Consider the following 19,910-nt stretch of genomic DNA (forward strand, 5'->3'; position numbering starts at 1 on the left):
CTGCCATGTTGGTATAAAACATCGATCATTTGATATTTTACTACAGCAAATAATAGTGATCCCCACGAAATAATAAATAAATCAGTGAGTTTCAAGGAAATAAGTTTTTGGATGGATCAGATAATTTGAAGTTGTTAGTTTATTCTCCAGCAAGGTGAAAGAAAAAAGCTGTTAGTTTGTTCTCTATCAGGTGAACGAAGATGAAAACTAAAGTTCTCAAGGCCAGTGCATAATAATAGTGCTGTATACTGTGCATCAATCACCATTACCAAATACCTATATTGCCAAATATTTCATGTACCGCTTTAGTGGTGATTAATCAATGTGCCATGGCACTGAAACTGAAACGAGACTTTGTAGTACAAGTGATATTCAAAGGGTTTTGAAAATTTATCAGCTCTATAGATATAGATGAAAATTTATCATCATCTATCTAGAAATCCTGTTTTTATAAATGTTACCTAGCCAAATATTGGTTTTATTTACTTAATATTTAGAAAACATGAGTTTAGTAAAAATTGTTCAGATTTTCTTAATGTAGTGTGTGAAATTACTATGTAATTATACAAGAAATATGCTACACAGCTGAATACACAAATAGGTCAGCAGAGGGAGCAAAAGGTGCCTTTCCCCTATAATCCACAGCAACATCACCCGCTCTTCTCTCTACATCATCGATGTATGTTATCTAAAGTCCTGTGCAAATGCCACCACAACACGAGTCCTCTATCTAGCCTTGCCTTCTTATCAGAAGCAGCTCGAAAGCCCCGATAATTCTAGAACCACTGAAAAATACACACTTGTTGCAAGGATTGAAAAGCCTCATATTGCAAATTCAGAATTCACAGTATTGAAAAAATTCATAGTTTTTTTAAAGTTACAATAATGTGAACTATATAAAATGAATTATGCTGGGATCAGATGACTCTCTTCATTCCAGCCTATCTTATATTTTCTCATTAATTTCTCCACATAGTCACAACAACAGACTATTACATTTCATTAATGGCTATTTTATAATAAATGATCTCAATAGCATTTCTGAACCCTCTGCTGTTCTGGTTTTACATAACTCTTGAATTTTTGAATGAGTTCGTTTTTGATTGAAAAAGACCTGACTCTTATGCTTAGAAAAGCCATCATTTCTTTCTGTAAGCTTTCCGTCTTCTATAAGCTTTACATGTTCCATACGCAAACATTCGCTGGTTTGGTGATCAAACTAGAGAGGCAAATTCAGTTAATAATAACAACGTCATTTATCATCCTCAAATCTAGTGTTATGGATAATATGACCTCCACAAGGAGACGGTTGCACGAGCGACAAGAGAAAGACAATCAACAGTTTTTTACTCATACCAAGATATGTCCACACACACTTGTTTCAACAGTCAAAGTAACGCCATATGTCCCCAGTGATGTGGGTGGGCAAAAGGAACAGTTGGCCTGCTAATGAGGGCCATATGTACACGCAGCCTATCGTACCATCCTTCTTACTTATGGTTGCTGAAAACTCAGTGGAAGAGCTTGCTCTGAGGAATGGCATGGCTGGAGGAGGAGAGGCTTCCTTAACAGCAGGAAAGGACCATTTGTTGTACAACTACTGTATCTCTGAAACTGGGAGCTAAAGATATGCATGTACGTTACTCATTCTCATTAAGAGTTACTTACGCATCCGTAGAGTTCTTTACTCCAGTTTCACCTTCTTTCACTAAATTCTTTTGCATTTATGTGCAAAGGGATTTTGGGCCCTTTTCAAAAATTACTTTTCCTAATCAATCTTGTTAATTTGATGTTCATTTACATCGGCTTCTCTTTATTTTTAGCTTGATTTCCAGAAAAATTATACTTTCTTTGACATTGTTAAATGTTACAATATTAAAAGAAATGAAAAAGACTTAAAAACTTAGAATATTTGAATGAGGGTTTCTGGAAGGCAGAGAGAACAATAAGGCAAAAATACTTACTGCACTACTGTTCCAAAGTAAAAGAAAAACAAAGATTTTAAAAATGATTATAGCAGCTTTGTATCTCAACCAGGGTTTCCTTTGAAATTTCTACAACTGCAAACACTATTCAGCAATTTGCACTGATTATAAAATTTATTGTTTTAAGGTCAATTGTGATACTATGATCAGATAATATAATTTACTTTACTCTTAATGGCTTCATTTTGACAAATGAGGGAGCTTTCAGGAAGGACAATGCTCCCTGCACAACAACCAGTAAAGCAGGTCACATCCATTTTCAATATAATTTTAAGAAAAATGAAGGACAAACTACTTGTGAGACAGCAAGAATTCATTTGCATTAAATTAATTTGAACAGGGCATTTCAAGTTCTCTCTTGCAACAATGGAATAAAGGGGAAAATGAATCTATCTTATGCAATGATCCTCTTCTAGGTTACAGAAAGGTTTGAAATGCTGACATGACTATTTCTAAATTTCTTCTAGAAGTTTATGATTAGTGTCATAGATATAACTCATAAGATAAAATAGTCACAATGAATGTTTGTGAACTGCATCAATTGTGATGGAACTACTGTCTAACATCCCTTTGAAAATTTATATTCTGCAAAGGTTAAAAAAACACCAACCTTTCGACGCTTTCTTATATGGATGAGCTTTTGTCAACAAGAACTAAGCTTCACAATTAAGCACTATGGAAGATAATGTTCTATGTTAATTTAAACCTAACTAATCCAGGACTTGGCCTTGATAAATAATGGGTTTAATTAATATTTTTGACCCTAGCAGTGCAAATACTTTTACTTATATTTTACTAAAGCTAGTTTTGACAAATCTAAGGGTATTTAATTCATCAGTATCTGTTGTCAGATGAAAACTTCCCCATCAATACCTTCTAATGTGTCAAAAATAAACTGTCACCCCCACAGATACATTGTTTTTCCATGCGTAAGCAAGTACATTAATTTCAGGGTCTCAAGGCATAAAAGTGTTATTACCACTTGTGATAGGCTGCATAATAGTCCCAAAAGATGTTCTTCACCTGATCTCCAGGCCCTGGGAATGTGCTGCCTTACACAGCCAAAGGACTTGTAGATACGATTCATTTAAGGATCTGGAGACAAGGTGATTATCCCAGATCATCCATGTGAGTCCAAAGTAATCACAGGAGTCCTTAGATGAAGTGGAGAGAAGGACTCAAAGTTAAAGGAGGAGACAACGCGGAGACAGAAACAGAAATAAAAGCAACGCACCTTGAAAATGGAGGAATGGGGAAAAGACAATGAAGACAGGTGCCACCAGAAGCAGAAAATGCAAGAGAATGGATTCTCCCCTCAGCACCTCGAGAAGGAACCCACACTGCAGACACATTGACTTAGCCTAATTAAAGTGATTTTGGACTTGTGACCTTTGAAACTGCAAGACAATAAATATGTGTTAAGTTATGTAAATGTGTGGTAATTTGTTATAGCAGCAGTAATACAACTAATACACCGCTACAATAAGCAAAGGAAATAAAGTGCAATAGTGACAAACTTAAGGGATTCCAGAAAAGAGAAACGAAGTGGTAAACTCAATCACAGGATTATATTAGTAACTGTAGTATATGTTACTTGCTTACCCTTTCAATCACATTATTGCTGTAATTATCATTATCATCCAATGAATATGATTACACCAGTATGTATAACTTAGACATGAAAATTTTTTTCTATTTCACCATTCCCATAATTCCATGCAGCTACCCCTAAGCAACTCTGTATCTGATGAAGCTAATATTTTCAGGGAAAAATCTTCCATGTTAAGCAGAAAATTTACATCTAAAATTAAATTCTTTTAAGCCAGTCTGGGGACAATACCTAGAAAATTCAAACATTACTTCTCAAGAATACCACTAGCAGTGAGTTTGTGACGCTATGTTCCACCAACTGAATCAAAATTAATTTTAAATATTTTCAAAGCAATATTTTAAAAAATCGTGTACAAATTTTTTCCTCTTGGTAAAAATAAACCACTTCTCAACTACCCATTATATTTATGTTAATTACATGAAGTCCATACATGAATTATCATACCACAAATAGAAAACTATTTAAATAGAAAAATCTCACTTGGTGCTGACAGAATGACAGCATAAAACTGTTAAGCATGAGAAGAAAGTCGTTTGTGGTGTAAATATTTCCCTTTTCCTATCAAAGTGTGTCCTGTGATCTAGCGCTCTTCTCTCCACATGCTTAAGTACAGCAAAAGTTATAAAAACACTCTTTCTAGTTTTCTATACTTTAATGGTTGTAGAACATCAGAAGAGAATTAGGAGATGGGAATGTTTTGTGCTTGACATTGCATTTGAGGGGAAAATAAAAACTTGGACGTAGTATGTGGGATGTCTCCACAGTAATACATGGGAGGGCAAGAAAAAAATGCTATCAAATTTCTACCATGCGCTGAACCCCTTATATAAACAAATATCCAGCCTTTCTAATGTACTAACAACCACTCTTCATAGCAGGTATTCTATTCCCAGCTTGTAGGTAAGAAACAAAGCTTCAGAAAGGGATCTTCACCAATTTCACACAGTCAATAAAAGGCAGAACTAGGGCAAATATCACTAATAAAAATAGCAATCTAATCCTAATTGGACCTGGCACTGTTCTAAGAAGCAAATCATTAACAAAGGATTTTGAGTTACCATACTCTTAGTCTCCCCGTTTTACAAAAGAAGCAACTGAGGTAAAGTGAGGCTATGCCGTTTCTTTTCAAGCTCATATACCTAACAAGATACCACTTTAATCATGGGTCTCTGATAGATCGTGTACCTCATTTCTAGCGTTTGCTGAGATTTTTCTTATTAACCCTAAGCAAGTATTTGATCCCTGGTAAGTATGCTGTAATTTTTTCACCGCTCATTCTTATCACAGTTCTTCAAGAAAAGTACAGTTCAACACATTTGTCCTATTTGGTTACAAATTTTGAAATTCAAAATATGTATCACACTAAGCTGTTAGCTCCATTTGGAATTTTAAAAAACTAAATTTTTCACTCAGTTAAAAATATTGCATTGTTTACTCCCATATCTACAATATAGCTTATAAGTGTATATTTGTATTGAAAACATAATTTTCTATAACTTTTACAGTATTTAAATATTATTTAAGGTTTTAATATTTAAATATTTAAATAATACATTTAAAAACATAGTTCAACAAGTCCGAATAATCCATCACTTACTTATGACAGAATATTTGTTCAGTATGTTCTCTTTGTTCACTCTTGTGTAATATATCCTATTTTAAGAATCAAAAACTTCTCTTAATGTCAACACTACAGCCTCTTCACAATTCCTACTGATTCCTAATTACCCTTCAGGAGCAAATAAAATGAATTTATCCCAAATTTCTTTGCTTTGAAACAACTTCAGTGAAAATGGTGGTTGTCAACCATATCTAACATTCATATATCCCATTGTTTTCTGCATTAAATTTCATCTAATACTCCCTTATGCCATCAGTGTCACTACAAAGGGGGACAGGGGATGAATCTCATCATGAACAAAGGTATATACACTAGATCTTAGGATGTTCAATCATCTCCTTACTGTATTATGTCCCATCTGAACTACTCATATTAAAATGAGCAACTATATGAACATGGAACTTTTAAGAAAGGATGTTCAAAAATTAATTCATATCTTGTACAAATTTGTACCCAAGAAAGCATGACCTAATAGGCATCACATATGTGAATGAAAAAATTCACTTTCAGCAATGAATGTTGATGACACTCCTTTAGCAAGAGTTGTACCGAGCTACCCACAATTCCTCAGCACTCACTATTCTCATACATGCAGTCGGACAATGTCCAAGGGTGCAGTGATTCTGTCCAGAGGCTTTTCTGGGCCGTTAGAGCTGTCTCAGCCTGTGTACAGGGTTATACCGACACTCTAGGGCATTCATGACTCTGATCACTGGAGCAGCCCTGTACTAACTGCAAATTTATGGAGGAAACTTTCAAGTCCTCTTGCCCCCCAGTTGGGGTAACTCTGTTACCTATTTCATGTGGTCTCAGTTCTCCAACAAAAATGACCTCGGCCTGCTCATCTTACTTCCATCTCACTACATGGCACAACTAGAAGTTGACTAGGTATTCTGCTTTAATGTATATGCAAAGCCCTCTTGTTCAGGAATGTTTGTAGAATAATATTTCTAAATTAGGAATACAATTGGTCTTGTTCTTTCCTGAGGGATAAAATGTCATCTCTCTTCTTCTCTCTCTCTCTCCTTTCTTCCTAACTCAACTAACCCTCTATCTGAAAGAATTACAAAGGAAGAAATATAGGGCATTGCTTAGCATTCTCAGGAGGATTGGAAATGTTGGAATGACAGCGAGTATCACACATTCACTGCTTGAAGTATTTTGTAGGATCCAAGGGAAGAGAAAATTTTGACATTCCAGAAAATTTAAGTCATCCTTTTAATATCAGGACCAGAAAGAAACAGGTCACATGGGCAAGAGCGATAAAACTAATTATCTTGACTCTTTCCAGAATACCTGAGCTATAAATGTACAGGGAATCCTGTAATCAGATGCAAAGTTGTGTATAATATACTTAGTTCCCAAATGTAACTAGGAATTTTATGTATATAATGTGAAAAATCGTTCCAAAGTATTTGAGACTCCAAAAACTTTCCTAGCTAGCATTCAATATTCTTGCTTAACTTCTCCTTATACCCCTAACTGTATTGAGCATGCATAGACACACAAAAGCTAGGATCAACTATTACCGCTTAAGAAAGAAAAGGAGGAAAAAGGCTGTATTATAGGGATTTTGTTTTCTTCCTCAACTCTTGAAGAAGCCTATTTGTATCAGCCCGTGTCAGACAACAAAGTACTTATCAATAAAGATTTATGAATGTGGTCACATATGAAATATAAGAGCATTCAGTTTCTACCTCTCTTTTTCTCATAAATCCTACATCAGATATACATTAGCTATATCTGCCAATGTTTCCACGGAATCTTAAAGACTATTCACTGCAAAGCTGGCAGTGTAGCCTGAAAGCAAATTATGTCTGCGTTGCAACTTCACACTAAGTGGTTTAAAAATACAACTAAATGTGGCCTGTCTTTATCTTGATTATAAGACATAAATTATCCCAAGAATATTCTTAGTAAAAATTGAGTCTCCCTGTCAAGCCACTTCTATTAAGAAGGACACAGGTCAGTTTTTAGGAGTTTAGGTGTTATTTGGAAGTTAGGAGCATCTAAATATGGAATATAACTCCATAAACTTATAGTATATTTTATATCAAAGAGAAACGAGAAAAATAAGAAATGTTTTAACTATTTTTTCATATAGCATATTCATATATAATTACTTCAGTAGTCTCAATGTAGTCATGCAATTGTTTGGGTAAAGAACTAAACTTGAAGTTAAATAGCATAGGTCTGAATTCTTATGGTTTATAACATTCATATATTTTATATGTTCCAGAATAATATGTAATTTCTAAGTTTATAACATAATAATTACAGAAATGTAGGTAGAGTAATACTTCTGTGACACAGTCTCTTCATCTACAAAATGGAATTAATATTGCTTTTCTCCTTAAATTTATATTAAAAATTGGAGAAGTAATATATGTGAAAGAACCTTACATTAAATATGCAAGTTTTATTTGTTGAATTCAAACAGTCATTAAAGAAAGAACAAAATAAAACATTACATTTGGATTAACAAAGTAGATACATATATCTCAATCTGAGAAACCTTTAAGCTCTCTTGACCATAAAATGACATTGGATCCTAAAAGAGAATTTGGTAAATATTTGAAAGATATTTCAATTTCACACCTAAATGTTGATTCTGACATTTATTTCCTAAACTTATCATTTGTATACTTACCTGCTATTAAATCCACAGGGGTCATGTGACTAACTGTATGCCCACCGATTTTATTGACAGGTATTCAGCAAGGCCCACAAAGTAAGTATTGAATTTTTTAAAAAAACAGACCCAAAACACCTAAAAGCAAAACACTTAGTAAATTCTTATAATCATGAAGATCACAAATTAGTGCTATTAGTGAGAAAAAAACTTCTAAACCAAATAAAGTCCTAATACCTCCAAGGAATTTTGTCTCTCTGATACACACACACACACACACACACACACACACACACGATTAAAAAAAATGAAGGATATGTAAAAAAATAAATAAATGAAGGAAGTTCTGTGGGAAATGTCCATAATTTCATGCCCAGAATTTCTCTATCAATCTCTTTCCCCAAAGTTCTTCCAAGAAAATAAAGTTGCCTTTCTCTCAACGTTAACTCATCACTTTTCTCATAGCATTTTCAAAAGAAATATTTCCTGTCAGCCGGCCACTTAAACTTTGTGCTGTTAAAGAAATCCAAAAGGGTATCAATTTTGCAACAAAGGATAAAGAGGAGACGAAGTGAACCAACATGGCTTTTAAGCTAAATTGCCGTCACCTGTCACAGGTTGTCTAGCGAGCCTCAAGTTCCCTCTAATAAGCTTATGGAGGGTGCGGAGCAAAGGCACCTCAAGGTGCTCTGCGGGTTCTCCCCTGGTAAATTAGGCTGAAAGGAAGAGAGTCCCACCCCCCACCCCCAAACTTGGAGACCAGGGCTGCCCTACCGCATGCTGTGCCCAGACCTCCTACTTCCACGCCCTTCCAGTCCTTTCCTCGGCTTGGAAAATTGGGCGTGAGGCAAGCAAAAGGAAGGACAGAAGGCCAAAACGGGCATCCGGGAAGCCAAATTTCTGTCTCAAAAGCTCGTCTAGAAACGCATACATAGCGCCTGCCTTGGGGACATCTCCTAAAACCCCGTTCACTGAAGCTAATTCCTCCCGAACGCCCCCACGCCGGCTGAGGATCGCAGCCGCCCATCCGCCCCTCCAGCCTGTGCAGCCGCCCCCAAAACCTCCCGTGAATCGGGAAATGTCAAGGCAGCAGCTCCTGGGGAGCCGAGCAGCCTCGCCAGTTCCACGTCTCTGGTTCGAGGCCCCTCGCTTCACCTCTTTGGGGAACTCACCTGGAGTCAGGTTTAGACGGCAGCCTCCACCCAGGGGACCGGGAAGCGGCCCCGGGAAGCGCCGCCGCGTCCTGTGAATAACGAGCGCAGCGCAGCGGAGCAGCTCCCCCCGGACCGGCCGCTCCCCGATTCCTCCTGCTCTGTCCGGGAACCGTCCCTCCGTTCTTTCCTCTCCCTCCCCTGCCTGCAGCCGCCGCGCTCCCTCCTCCTGCTGGCGGCGCAGGGCTGTGCTTCCGCCTCCCTCCTGCGGGCGCACGAGCTGCCCGCGCTGCTAATGAGCAGGCTCCAGGCTCCGCCCCGCCAGGGGTGCGCACACGCCCCACGCCGGAGACGAGCTCCCGGGAGCGGAGCTATGGATACGCCTGGTGCGGCCGCTGGAGAAATGAACTGGAGGAGGCATCCAGCATCTCACAATTTCTGGCCACTCAGCTTAACTAAGCCATAACCCCAGACTTCTTCCTAAATCTCCAGTAATTTACAGGTGCTGAAAAGTCAATGAGGGGTTTGAGCACAATCTGTGTTAACAGTATTGCCAGTATAGAGATGCTAATCTGGCTAGATTATAGGGATGAAATGTTCAAGGGACGGTATATGATTCTTTCTGGTTGTTATTTTGACATATTTTGGCTATACTTACAGATCTGTAAAATAAACCAGCAATCTTCTAATCATGACAACACAGATTCCTAATTGAAGGCAGCTGATACTTATTAAATACCAGGCTCTGTTTAATAGGCTCTTTTTTCCCAGCTGACCTTTACTACAATTCTGTGAGCACTACTAGCACCCCTATTCTATATTTTAAGAATTTGGGACTAACTTTTAAAACAAGACGGTCTTAAAACAAGACTAAGGAACATGTCCAACCTTGCAGAGATTCTAAGTTTCTGAGCCTAAATAATAACTGAAATCTGTAGCTCCCACCACCCATACCCTGTGTATTATGTGTTGCAGCATCTTGGATGGTGCTGTGTAACTGAACCAACAAAGATAATAGGACCATCAGCAAATACACACCACGAGACTAATGAATACCTAGAATCCTAGTGAGACTTGTAAATAGTCAAGCACCCTAAGTAACAATAGTTCAAGTGCATGCTAAATATGGTGATTACTTATAAAAGAACAGCAACCAGTATGAGTGAAGACAGGCAAATAATGTTCAAAATGTTCAGAATCAATGTCCAGCCACTTATGAGTTGAATTCCCCACTCTAAAAAAGAGGCCAGATGTGATGTATTCTAAGAAGTCTACAATGGGCGTGGTCTTTTTGCAACCAAAAAGGGCTTTTTAAACACTTGTTTCCCATTAAGAATATGCAATAGCTAATTAATATTAAATCTGAAAATCAATAATAACTTATTTCAACTAACCTTACATGAAAAAATCATTACTCATTCACGCTTTTAGAATTAGATTAAATAGCATTGAGTATCAAATTTACTTCAACCCATAGAAATAATAGACAGTTAATTAATAAAGTAAGTAATTTAATTAACTTTACTTCTGTGTCATGATGTATTTTTCCTTAGGAAAAGGATAAGATATTTTTTCCATGGCATAAAATACTAGAATATGACTTTTATATTTTTCTTCATGAAGATTAAAGAATTAATAAAATAAGTACAGACATATTTATTGTCAACAAATCTATCCAGATCATTCATTCTCCACTCAAGAAATTATGCTAGGCAAGCTTTATTTCTCCATATGTACAAGGCAATTCAGAGGTCAAAAATTTGAAAACACTTCAATGAACATCAACCATTAATTAACTAAGAGTAGATTTTATTTATAAACAACTTTAAAAGACTATAAACAAGGTATAACAAACTTCTACTTTATCAGTACTGCTACTCCTGTTGAACACAAAGATATATAATTATAGTTTTCTCCCTATTTAAAATATTTATTGATTCTGGCATAATAATGTCATACTCATCCCTCAATAATCAGTGTACATGGAACCAGAAATCTTTTCTTTCACCTAGTCAATGTAAGTATTTCTGTGTTTTGCATGTTAACACTCTATTTATTCTGTGTTTCTAGTGCTTATCCTCAAAATTTTTATAGTTCCGTTCACATATGAATTCTACCAATCAGCACTATATATAAATAATGCAACGTATAAAATGTGTTAAATAAATGGATGTAAGGTTTATGCTAAATTTTTCACATAGTAAGTACTTCAAAACCCTTATTATTTTTCCTTAAGCTTTTATGTGCATATATTTTATCTCTCCAACTAAAGAATAAACTTCTAAATAAGAATAGTTTTGTCTATAAATTTTACGCATTTTAATACATTATTAATCTAAAACCTTGGACTAGAGTTTGGAATTCTTTTATGTATTCATTTATTGATTCAAAAAATAGGTGTCCATGCCATTTTTTCTAAACCTTGTGCAAGACGTAGGGTATACAATGATGTCCAGACTTTAGAGTCCTTGACCTCATGGAGTTTAAAGTGCAGTAATATACAGTAATTTTAAAATCTATTTATTATTATTTAAAACAATAAATGAATACATTCTTGTCGAAAAGAAATGAAAAGTCTGTCTGAATTCCCTGGCCAAGGCCAAAACATGAAAGCAAAAGTGCTGCCTGAAAACAGTGCAAGCCACTCTCCAGAGGGTTTCTCTGTTGAAACGGAACATCGCATTATGGAAATAATGAGAAAAATTAGTAACTGTGCAAACGACAGCACATATGCATCTTTGTGGTTTCTGACCTTTTAGCATCATCGAAGCAAGACCACAAACCTTTCAACACCATGCGTGGTATTAATCTTGCACAGAATATAATGTTTTCACATATTTTATTCTGATTTCCTACAAAGTAATTTCAATTTCTAGCTAAAGCTAATGGATTTTTCTAGTGAAAACATTGTGTACCGAATGACTTTCCAGTGAGATCCGCGTACCATGCGCCATTTTCATGTTTGTGCTCATTTCTCTGAAGTCTGTTTGCCTTTAATTCACCATAATAAAATTCCTTGTGTACTTTTATTGGCAAACATCGCATAGTGACACTTGCATCCAAATGTAATTCCATTTGAGCTTGGCAGTGTTTGCTTTTTTATCAGAAGAGGAAAGTTAGAGGGAACAAGGGGCAAAGATGTGTGTAAGAATATCTGAGGGGCCATCACAGCTTCATCACAAATTCAAGATTTTTTTGAAACATTAGACAAGGGACTGACAGCCATGCCCTGGGATGGCTGAAACAGTTCACAACCTGCTCATGTTTATGACCAAAATCATCACCTAAAATGAATTCAATGTGTAAATATCATAATATTGTTTGTGTATAAGTAATCATGAAGCAGTTAGGGAAGGGAGTATAATCTAGTAAGAAATTGGAACAAAAAGTGTTAGACAAAATTCAAGAAGATTTAAAAGAAGAAAATTAACCTGTCTGATCTGAACAGAATTGGAAAAGCACATCAATCATAGCTCTATACATTGACCATAGACTTAAAGCATAACATAAAAATAAAGAAGGCAGATAACTCAGGAAAACATTTCTATTAAATCTACTCCGTAAAGTTTTCCCATACTTTTATTTTACTAACAGGAGCATACATTTAAATCTGACAAAATCATATATATTTTGTTGATTCAATTTGTAGCAGATAGAGGAGCATGTCCCAGTGCTATGACAGTGAGTTGTCACTATAACATACCACTGCTTTACATCTTACCCACAGGCTAAAATGTTTACCCCTAGAGTCGTGACTTTGTATATGACAGGAGATTGCTACTAAAAGTAAATATATTTGGCTGAAGGGTAGATACATCTTTAGGCCATTATATCATTCACTAAAATTTAGCAGGCATTTACATATTTACCTGCTTAGTTCATATGACAAATATGTTTGAGAGACTGCCATATACAAAAAAAAAAGATGGAACCATCTTACAAATTTAGAGATTACTTAAAGAAATGGAACTGAAGGGTTAACTGTGATGGCAAGAATGAAGAGAGCAAAACCAGAGGGTACTTCAAGGAGAACAGGCATGAGAGAGGCATTATAATTTGGAGGGTGCTATGATTTGAACCTATGTGCCCATCCAAAGTTTGTATGTTGAAACTGAAATCCCAGGACAATGACATCAAGAGATGGGGCTTTTGGTTAAGTGATTAAGTGAAGAAGGATCCACCCTCATGAATGAGATAAACGTCCTCATAAAAGATGCTTTAGAGGAATGCCGGGCTCCTCAGTCTCTTCTGCCATGTCCTTACATTGTCTGTTTTTGCCCACTTTTGTCACGTGAAGACGAAGCAAGAAGGTGCCACCTCGGGACCAACTGCCAAATCTCCGCTGCCTTGATTTCGGACTTAGCCCCAGAACTGTGAGAAATACATTTCTGTTTTTTATGAATTACTCAATCTGTGGCATTTTGTTATAGCAGCATACAGACAAAAACAGGGTAAACAGCCTGGTGAGAGTGGATATTTTAGAAACTCGAGATGATTCAATGTCGCTGATTCTCCATTTTCTCATATGTAAAATGAAGGAAATAATGCTGATTACTTCATAGTTCATTGTGAAAATTAAATTAACTATGTAAATAAAGCAAGCAATATAGTTCCTTTTATCTAGTATATATTGTTTAAGTGTTGTTGTCATTACATGAGGAAAACAAGAACTTCCCCAAACAGAAGGATGTGGGAACCAAATCTAAGATATAAGAAAGGACCAAAGTTCACTGTGACAATCTGGTCAAGCGCTGGTTAGGGAAGATAGCATAATGTTACGCATAGATATTATTTTAGGATAATTTTCCTCCACCCCGGACTCCTCTAGCACTTTCCCTACGTCTCTCATTGCACTTCTTAATTTGTCTCTTTAATTACGGTTATTTATATAAATCTTTTAGCTTCCTACAAAAATAAGCTTGTAGTGGGACAGATTCTTGAGGATCTATGTCAAAGCAATTTTTCTATTTCCTACAGCAAGTAACCCAGTAGTAATCACCCAGAATTTGTTAAAAGAATAAATATAGGAAGATTAATTTCCATTTTTTTCTTTGCTAATATTTAATCAGAATTATACCATTGTTAGGGAGGGAAAAATTATAAATTGAGGACATGAGTATTAACATTTAAATCTGTTATTCTGCTTTATTTTAGAGCTTGCCATGTTTTGTGATTAAAAAAAGAAACAGGACATTCTATATAGCTGTTGCAAAACGTGTGGTCTGTTGGTGAACTAGCAGCACCAGCATTATCAAGAGTTCGTTAGTTTGCAGGGCTACCGAGTCAGAATTCGCATTTTGACAAAACTCCAGGTGATTCATGCTCTGCATTTAAGTTGGAGAAGCACTGTTCTATAGTTCTCCTTATGTCCTAAATGCATTGTCAGTGAAAGAAAATACTATACGTATGATAATAATAACGGTAATATTAACAAAAATGTAACTATTAGTAATTTTATATGCTCTCCCAGATACTAAGTCCTTTATTTAATACTTGTGATAATTCTGCGAAGTTTCAATTGATATCACCTACTAAACTGATACTCAGAAATCTGAAGTAATTCTCCAAGGTCACAAAGCTAGTGAATCACAAACAAGATTTTTAAACTCTTGCTGCTTCATTCCAAAGACTAAACCGTTTCTAACTCACGGTTAATACATTTGCTTCTGCCTTCCATTTCCTAAATGTGGTTTCCTTTCTATTTCATTAACTTTACTTATACATGACTGATTTTTAACCCTCTCTAATATTTGCAGAATATGATGTACTATGGTTAATAAGGACAATACCAAGTAATATCATGTTGAGAAAGCGTGCAGAAGTAGCATCAAAAAACAGACTTTTTCCAAAATGTTTACTAAAAACGTTCAATAAAAACAAGATTTTCTACTTAGAATTTCTACCTTGCATAACTCAAATGGAGCATGGTTATTAAAATGACAAAAAAGATTCCGTAATTGCCTAAGAGATAAGAATAAGAATTGCTATATAAAAAAGCATAAATATGCCGTATGAATGACATCTATAAGAATCATGGCAGTGCTATTTGGTATTTAGTATTTAGTTCCATTCTGCAGCATGATCAAAAAGAAGCATCTGTATAGTTCACTGTGCATTATAGCACAATAAATCACCTCATTAGGCTCAGATATATGTAAAGATTTACAGTCTGGGAAAGTCCACTAGATATTCTTAATCACTTCTTAGACTGTACTGTCCCCCATATTTCTCTTTTTCTATAGAAAGGTTGCACATGGAAAGGCTTTATTTTAAATCCAGCAATGAATGGAATGTCTGTGAAGCAAGAAATAGATGGAAATTGACATTCTAAAAGAAAGTTTGGCTTCTGAAGAGATATAGCTGTGACCTTGGTCTTTTTGTTGGAGAGAAGTATTCCCTAGCCTTACTGTACTATTTTTCCCAAAGCACCCTCTCTATTATTCTCCCTTCATCTCTGGCTCCTATCATATGGCCCCTCCCTCATTCTATCTGGTGAGTTCTGAGAAAAATGCTTAAATTCTGCAGAGAAGATTGAGAACAATGCTAAATATTCCTCAGAGAAGCAAAATTTTATGTTAACAGTTTATATTTTCACATGAAATTGTCTATCTCTTCTCTCTGTCTCATGTGTGTATGTGTGTATGTGTATATATATATATATATACAGTATAATATACAGTAGATATGTATATATAGAGTATAATATTCAGTATATATGTATATATAGTATAATATACCGTATATATGTATATATATACAGTGTGTGTGTGTGTGTGTGTGTGTGTGTATATATATACTACCATTTACCTCCCAGGATATACGTCCTGAAATCTTAAAAGTAGAAAGCCCTCACAGGCCGCGGTTGCTCATGCCTGTAATCCCAGCACTTTGGGAGGCCGAGGCGTGCAGATCACCTGAGGTCGGGAGTTCAAGACCAGCCTGACCAACATGGTGAAACCCCATCTCTACTAAAAATACAAAAAATTAGCTGGGCGTTGTGTTGCGCGCCTGTAATCCCAGCTACTCAGGAGGTGGAGGCAGGAGAATCACATGAACCCGGGAGTCGGAGGTTGTGTGAGCCGAGACCATGACATTGCACTGCAGCCTGGACAATGAGAGCAAAACTCCATCTCAAAAAAAAAAAGGTGGAAAGGCCTTAAAAGACTTTTGAAAATGAGATTTGTCAAATATTTATTAGAGATGAAGAAAATAAGTGCGGACCCACACGTAACTTGTCTGAGGTCACAGAAGTAGGGACCCACATGTAACTTGTCTGAGGTCACAGAGGTAGTCATGCTGCAGCAGGCTTATTGGTTTTCCTCTATGACATGCATTATTATTGTTTTTGATCATTTCAAGAGGTTTCTAGTCGATAGTGGGACAAAATTTCTAATTTGGGAACCTAATTTTCTCTGCAAATCTTCTTTACATCTCTAGCTTATTAATACACCTCAGAAGTGTTACAGGAATTAATTCACAGGATTTTGAAGAATATTTTGAGGTATGCTGGAAAAAATCATGTCAAGTATCAATGATTAGAAACTAAACAATCAATATTAGATATTGTAAAATTATATTTAAACTTCCATATGGCATAAATAAGTTATTTTAATGTACAGTCGTTGTACTTTGTAAACTTGCATATAAAATATTTGAAAAAATAACTTTCAATATGTAAAATGTAAATATACAAAGGAAAGGATCGGAAAAAATAGGTAAAAATAATCAGGCTAAGAAAACACTACAGTGTCACCCTCAGAAGACTATAGAAGGATTCTCACCCTCGAGAAACATAGGAACTTGAACATGGAAATGACCCTCTGCTGGCCATATGATTATGGTACATAATTTTAAAAGGCTTTTAGAGAGAAGGGAAATGTTTTATTATGCATTCAGCACAGTGTTATGGTGATGTTTCTTAACTATCAGCTATTTTTAAAATTCCCATAATCTTTCTATAGATGACAAAGTTACATAAATATGAAGGATAAGAAGGGCCCCTGCAAACCTGATAATACAATTCTCTTTTCAATGATAACGTATTTCTAAGCGCGCATCTGCTAATCATATTGATGAGCATTTAGTGTTCTTTTACCTACACCTGTCAAAGTGGCTAAAGTAATCCTTCATGAGGAGATAATTTTTTCCTTTAGGTGAATTTTTCCGCATAATACTCTAACATTTCCAATTCCATTTTTCTCGAAAAAGTTTACATGATATACATATACAATTACTAAAACTTTGGCTGCATAAATAATTTAAATGGACTTTACTTCAAAGATAATATTTACTTTTAAAGTTGTAAACCTTTGAATCATCAATTAATTAGAATTATCTTTTTCTTTATAAATAAAGTTTTTTGTCCCTACATATTTATGATTTGGAAATTTTCACCTGGAAAATTTCATTTTCATTTGGATGCCTTGTCTTTAGTATAAAATTCAGTATTTCAATTTCAATATAATTTTTTGATTGATTTTTACCTGAAATTATGATAAAATAAGAAAAGTGAAAAATAGAGATAAACTTTAAGTACAATGTTATTTGTGCTTAATAATAAAATCAAGAAAGTAAAATATCTAAAATAATTATAACTATTTAAATAAACAAAGTATCATGTAATGGGCGAAATATTATTCTGGCTCGTTTTTGATTCTGACAGGTTGTTTACAGGTTCTGAAATTCAGTTTGCTCATCTCTAACATGAGGTTGAACTAGGTATGGCTTGTTTGGCTGAACTCTGTAAAGCTGGTCAAAAAAGTTGCATTTGCATTCTTCTTCCTGTTACTGTATACAATAGAATCCTTCCTGTTTCTACCATGAGATTCAGAACACAGTCTCTGACCTTTCTGAATAGTTTCCAAGTCTCCTTTTTCTCCTGAAGCCTTCTCATAAATGGCTCTACCATGCACACTGCTTGTCAACACCAAACTCGAGGTATACCTGATGTCATCCCTTCCTTTACCATCTTCCTACCTGTATCCAATCTGTAGCTCAACCATATCAAACTTGAGAAATCTCTCTAATGCATCCATTCTGCTCATTCTCTATAATAACCACTCTAGGTCAAACCACGGCCAAACCCATCAGTTCAGTTCAATATTTTGATGGATCCCTAATGTGTCTGCATATTTCCACTTCCCCCTTCTACCAGCTGTTCACTAGAAAGCAAAGAGAGTAATCACCAAAAAAAGAAAAAGAAAAAGAAAACAGGAAAGGAATAACATCAGGTCATTGCCCTAGAAAAATCTTGCAGAAGCTTCCCAATACTTGTGCAAGAAAGCTCACACCCCATATTCGGACCCCCTAACTCTAAATGAGTGTATAACCTCACGTCATGCATCGCTCACTTACTATGCTCCGGCCACCATGGACTTCTATTACTCATACACGCAGAACATTCTCCTGTTAGAAGGCCTTGTCATGTGTTCTTCAGGTTGCCTGGAAATCTCTCATCATCTTCTCCTCTTTCAGGCCTGAGATTAATTTCCTCAAACAGGTCTTTCTTGATCCCACCTTATCTCACTTCAACTTCAACCTCTTTTAAAGATCCTCAATCTGATTTTTCTTCATAGCATATATTATAATATGTCAATATCTCATCTATTTATGTGATTACTAACTTATACTGAGGAGAGCCTTTTGAATAGAATCTCAATAGGCCGAGTTTCTACAACTTTGTCCTCATACCTCAATTCCCAGCACTTGGCACAGGATCGAGTACAACAAACACTTACTGACTGGATAACGAACTACATGTACGATAAAATCAAACATTGTGGAATTGCAGGCATGTTCCCTTATTCTTATACTCCTATGCTTAAAGTGAAAATATATTCATGTTATATTGCTCCGAATGTCCACTACCAGTTTCTACAGAAACAGCGTTTCACAACTCCCCAATCAAAAGTAAGGTTCAAATCTGTTAGTGGAATGCACAGAACAGAAAGAAGTTTCACAGAATGATTCTGTGTAGTGTTTATTTGAAGATATTCCTTTTTCCACTATAGGCCTCTAAGCGCTAAGAATGTTCACTTCCAGATTCTACAAAAAGAGTGTTTCAGAACTGCACAATAAAAAGTAAGGTTCAAATCTCTCAGTTGAATGCACATATCAGGAAGAAGTTTCACAGAATGGTTCTGTGTAGTTTTTATTTGAAGATATTCCTTTTTCCGCTATAGGCGTCTTAGCGCTCCGAATGTCCACTTGCAGTTTCAACAGAAAGAGTGTTTCTGAACTGCTCAATCAAAAGTAAGGTTCAACCCTGTTAGTTGAATGCACAGAACAGAATGAAGTTTCACAGAATGCTTCTGTGTAGTTTTTATTTGAAGATATTCCTTTTTCCAATATAGGCCCCTTAGCGCTCCAAATGTCCACTTGCAGTTTCTACAGAAAGAGTGTTTCTGAACTGCTCAATCAAAAGTAAGGTTCAAATCTGTTAGTGGAATGCACAGAACAGAATGAATTTTCACAGAATGCTTCTGTGTAGTTTTTATTTGAAGATATTCCTTTTTCCAATATAGGCCTCTTAGCGCTCCGAAAGTCCAACTGCAGTTTCTACAGAAAGAGTGTTTCAGAACGACTCAATCAAAAGTAAGGTTCAAGTCTGTTAGTTGAATGCACAGAACAGAAAGAAGTTTCACAGAATTCTCCTGTGTAGTATTTATTTGAAGATATTCGTTTTTCCACTGTAGCCCTCTTAGCGCTCCGAATGTCCATTGCAGTTTCTACAGAAAGAGTGTTTCAAAAATGCTCAATCAAAAGTAAGGTTCAACTCTGTTACTTGAATGCACAGAAGAAAATGAAGCTTCCCAGAATGCTTCTGTGTACTTTCTATTTGAAGATATTCCTTTTTCCACTATAGGCCTCTTAGCCCTCCGAATGTCCACTTGCAGTTTCTACAGAAAGA

The sequence above is a fragment of the Symphalangus syndactylus genome, chromosome 6, assembly GCF_028878055.3.
Source record: "Symphalangus syndactylus isolate Jambi chromosome 6, NHGRI_mSymSyn1-v2.1_pri, whole genome shotgun sequence".
NCBI lineage: Eukaryota > Metazoa > Chordata > Mammalia > Primates > Hylobatidae > Symphalangus > Symphalangus syndactylus.